Source organism: Poecilia latipinna, unplaced genomic scaffold (assembly GCF_001443285.1).
Source record: "Poecilia latipinna isolate Pla-1442-1.1 unplaced genomic scaffold, P_latipinna-1.0 Scaffold802, whole genome shotgun sequence".
Lineage (NCBI taxonomy): Eukaryota > Metazoa > Chordata > Actinopteri > Cyprinodontiformes > Poeciliidae > Poecilia > Poecilia latipinna.
The window spans coordinates 93,415-98,584 of NW_015113418.1; the positions used below are offsets into that span (position 1 = coordinate 93,415).

The 5,170-nt window shown below is 40.5% G+C and overlaps 1 protein-coding gene across 5 annotated transcripts in view; it reads left to right on the forward strand.

The window, feature by feature from the left end:
* The window catches only part of hoxb3a (homeobox B3a), a 100,192-nt gene that overhangs the window by 57,697 nt on the left and 37,325 nt on the right, over positions 1–5,170 (forward strand). Inside the window, exon 1 of one of the 5 annotated variants that reach the window (XM_015047005.1) lies at positions 1,678–1,808. The exons of the other annotated variants lie outside the window; for them this stretch is intronic. The gene's annotated coding sequence lies outside the window, so the exon portion shown is untranslated. Of the gene's footprint in view, positions 1–1,677; positions 1,809–5,170 lie in introns of those variants that run through there. 5 annotated transcript variants of the gene reach the window in all.

Here is a 5,170-nt window from a genome sequence, read left to right on the forward strand (position 1 = left end):
ATATATATATATATATATATATAACACTAAAATTCATATGAGCATGTTAGCCTAGAATCACTCTTTCTGTTTTCATTCTTTTTCATTTTCCACAACTTGATAAATGTGCAGATATGTGAAATATTTACACAAGGCAGAAGATCAAATCTAAAAGAACAGCATTTTTTCTTCATCAATGTTAGCCTTCATTGTTCACGTGGCTCATATTTGGTTCACTACACGCAGGGCTAACTTAGGATGACCGAAGCAGAATTGCATGACACTTTTAGATTTTCAGTTCTTATAATTTTCCGTTGCTTTGACCTTGAACGGTTTGTTACTCTAGAACCAGCACAGGCTCACATGTTGAACCTCTCAGTGACGACATTTTTTCTTTGCGCTCTATTGTTCCGCTCTCAGTGGCTTCAGCGCCAGAAGGAATCCAAGGTTCTATTGTTGGCGCCCCACACGGCCTCTGGGTCCCCCAGACTCCTCGGTGTCCCTCTCTCTGTGTTAATCTGACAATATGTCTTTGTTTCACTTTCTCCTCGGCTGAACTGCTGCTTTTTGCAGCTCTCTAGCTGCCCGCTACCTGCCCGACCCTCTGTCTTCTCTCCCAAAACACGCACCTCTGTAGGAATTATTCTTATTGGAAACTCGATCTTGTGGGATATTTTCTTTCAAACAAGGCAGTGTGATTTATTTCAACATATAACATCAAATTATGAACATGCCGAATTTCCTAATAACAATTAAAGGTAATGTTATTTTTGGTTTGGAAAATTAGACCGTTATTTTCTTCCCGCAGCTCTTGTCAGGTCCTGATGGTTCAAGTTATTATACACTTTGATGTGATTTGTTTGAGTTTGTGTTCTGAAAGGTTTTTCGTTTTCTTGAACATTTTAGCAATAAAAAATATTTGGTTTCGAAAAAAAAAAAAAAGAAAGAAAAAGAACCAATCTCCTGCTGAGAAGCCCAGCAGCTTATTGTTGCTGGAAACATCCATTAAATTGGGCTCTGACAGGACGATCTCTGGATTCTCCTGCTCGGCTGCGAGATGGTAAGCTGAAAAAGATGACAGTGAAGATTGTGATGTCTGCACTTATCTTTACAAACGAACACAGCATTGAGAATTTCCTTTTTCATTTGTTGTCACTTTCTGTGTGCATGGGCCTGGTCCTGCTGGTCTTTACTGAACTAACTCCTGAAATGAGGAACCAAAAAGTCAGCTCAGCGACCTACTATTGTTTTCTCGTCATTTTTGTTCCAAGCTAAACGCACGGGCCCGCGTGGGTCCCAGAACTCATGGTTGCCCCCCTCAAACAAGCACCCCACCCAGACCCCCGCCACGGCCAAAGCGTCACGTGCTTCATTAAATAATTAATGCAGGGGTTGCAGAACCGATATGGATTCGTCAGAAATATAACGGAGAGAACGTCGCTCTTCTCCAAGTGTGCGTGTGTGTCTGACGTGGAAAAGTCAACTGTCCTTTAAAGAAGCCCCTTGTATCAGCAGAGAGTGGAGAGAAAGGAAAGAAGAGAGAGGGCGAGAGAGAGAGAGAGACCGGAGAAGAGAAGACACCGGGAAACGCCAACAGACTGAGAGAGAGAGAGAGAGAGAGAGAGAGAGAGAGAGCAGGAGAAAAGAGAGAAGGAGGCTGCAATAAAACAAATTTGGACGGGTGTGTGTCTTACGGGTCGCTGTGGACGCCGTGAGTATTGCGGAAGGAAGGGGACTGCATGGGGGGAAAGCCCACTTCTTCCTCCTATACGCCGCGCCGCCTACGCCCGCTTCCCACTCAGTGAATCACAGGCTGTTTTAACACCGTGGTAAATATGCCCCCAAATCCTCATCTTTCGCCGTGTTTTCTCATGGTGCATGTGGCTGTCGTGTTGTTTACACATCACGCCCCCCACCCATCATCATCAGCCATTGTTTATAGGTTGGAGAGATACAGCCGTGCAGCGTACAATGAGGGAGGGAAGTGGGAACAACTGTGATGTTAGCCGATGGCTGTTTCTATCTTCAGAAGCACTTGAATGTTCTTCTCCATCTTTCTCCCATCAACTCCTGTTTGCGTCTACATCTCTTTATCCGCTTGAATTTGTCCACTCCCTCTCCCTCTCCTCTCTCTCATTTTTTTCCCTCCCAGCCAGCTACTTCTCCTAATTTATAGTGAGGCAGGATGTCAGCGTGCGGCTGCCATTGTGATTTTGTGAAGGAGTTCTGTTGTTTATGGCACCAGCCCCGATAAATCATGTGTCCCAGCGCTGTGGGAAGAAGGTGAGGGAAAATGACGGCCGATGGACCGATGATACAGCAGACTGAGGCGGAAGAAGACAGGATGAAGTGCTGCTGCTTCCACCGACACCTCTTTTACCTTCCCTCTGTTCCTCCACAGTTATTCCTGTGTTACTGACATCCCCTTCACCCCCCGCCATTATTCACACAGTTCTTTTTTTAATCTTTTCTCCCTACTCCTGATTAATACTCGTGGTCTTTCCTATTTCCGACTTGCTCCGCTTACTTAATCACCTCTTGTTCGTGAATTACTGTGGTGACCTATTAAAGTAAGATTTGTTGAAATTTAGCGCACCGAGAAGCCCTCACCAGTAATGAAATCTCACGCAAAGGATCTGTTGGCAAAAGAAAAACTCTGTATTTAGCTCAGACTGAACAAACCTATCAAACTGGACAAGAATGACTTTACTGATAATAGCGCTTTGAGTCACACGTTCACGAGCACAGGAAGGCCCCTGACTTTAGATGAAATGTGTCCTGCGTCGGCCTGTCCCGGAACAATTAGTGTGACTTTGATTGTTCAGACATTTTGCTTAATTTCTTCGCACTGGTGATTTAATTTCATTAAATTACGTTTGCTTCTTCTTTGTGCCATCCCAACTAACTACTACTATAGTTTTATTCCTCTTTTTTCTCACCATGCATTTTTCCTTGGATGCTTCCTGCAATGGAGGTTGCCGTCGTTATTCGTTTCAACATCCAGTATCTCTGGTTCCGTTCATCTTCGCCTTTAATCAGAACTTTTTCCCCCTTGGCTTTTAAATTGAAGACATGTGTGAGGTTCCATTTTCAGCCTGCCAGCAGAGTGAGATGTGGGCGGGAGTAAACATAATTTACTCACCATAATTCACCGTGGTGTGTGATGTTTGGGTTTAAAAGTAGCTGGTGCGAAGAGAATAGCACAGGATGCTGAACATTAGATCATATGCTCTTATTGTGAAAAAAAAATCCCAGGCAGACAAGTCAGGATATGTATGTATGTATGTATGTATGTATGTATGTATGTATGTATGTATGTATGTATGTATGTATGTATTTATTTATTTATTTATTTATTTATTTATTTATTTATTATTATTATTATTATTATTATTATTATTATTATTATTATTATTATTATTATTATTATTATTATTAGTAGTAGTAGTAGTAGTAGTAGTGTAAATGTTAATGTTTAGGATGGATGGATGGATGGATGGATGGATGGATGGATGGATGGATGGATGGATGGATGGATGGATGGTCATATTTGTAAGGCAGACATCCCCGTCTGTCTCCTCGCCCACAGCATCAGTGTAAACCGAAGTATTACCAGATTAGCTCGACCCATCCCATAATAATGACAGCAGCAGAAAAGAGGGCAGAGCTTCGTGTTCTTGCTCTTCACTGTGGTGTCAGAAACAATATTTTGGCTCATTTCCATGGACGGAGTAGGACTAGGTGGCGCTGGTGTTTTAATCATACATATTACTCTACGGTAGTATTTCCCCACACTGTGGTCCATAACATTCGATTAAAATCTTTTTTACCCCTTCCTGTGAAATGACTGCTCTAATATTTATGGTTGTTAGAAGAAACACATCTTCTCACAAATAATATTGATCAATCGCTATCAAACACTAAAATTGCGAAACAAAAAGAAAAGTCGAACTTTGTTGTGGATTTTGATGTTTGCTCTTCAGGACTGGTTTTGAGGATGTGATTACGGAAACTGAGCATTGATTCATAAAGCTGCAGCACGTAAATGAGCAGCGAAGACAATTGTTTTCTTTTTCTTTTCTTTCTTTTTTTTTACCCATTGCCTGTGTCAGTCTCTAAATAGTATATTCTTACATGGTAGAAGTTTGTCAAAGAGTTGGTGTAAAAACCTCGAATAATTGCAAGCGGCTGGGATGCAGGTACTGTGTTTCTGCAGCTCGGAACATAGGATGATCGGTGAGCTCCGTGAGAGTAGGTTGCGAGAGGCCTCGCTGTATTCATGTTACACTCTATGTGAAATAACTCTGAGAAAATACCCAACGTCCAAATTCTCCTCAGGTAACTTGCGGAGAGTCGTGTGCTTCTGATGCGCTGTGGTGCGCTGTTCCGCACCTTATGTCTTCACATATTATATCACATATTGGTGGTTTCACTGCTACTTTGCGCAGACGGCAAACTATTCACTAATTTACTTATCTTAAATTAGATAACGTGTATTTACTATACATGGGATGCCGTTTAAGTATTTGGACAATTGAAATTATTTCCAGGTAAATAACCGATATTTACACAAAAGAATAGAGTACATGTCAAGTTTTTGTAATAACTGCCGACGAACAAAGCAGGTTTGCTTCGGACAATGAAACGTGTCAAAAGGTTTATGCAAAAATAGTTTGACAGTATGTGGGACGTTAAGGTTTTCGACTGCGCCTGTCTGCATGTTATGGTCAACTCAAAGAAATACTTATAAACTAGGATATATTTAATTCGCAAAACAACAAAAATACAGTCAGACGAAGTGGAGCATTCAAACTGTAGAGTAGCAAAATTAATCTAAAACACAAAAAGTCCAATAAAAGTAATCGAACGGTGATAAATGTCTGCCAAGCCTTCTGCTGCAGACAAAACTAGTTTAACTGAGTCTAGAATCAACAACAAAGATATAAAATAATATAGTAATAGAAATTATAGAAAGTCTTAAAACATAAAATCACAATGCGCTTCTGTTCTAAATCTGCAGCCCTCTGAATTAAAAAAAAAACGGATATTTAAGATGGAGCACCGGTTATCATGGTCCAACATGCCTTTGTTATTATTTTTAATTCGTATTATTATTATTATTATTATTATTATTATTATTATTATTATTATTAGGACGCATTGATAATAATAATAATAATAATAATAATAA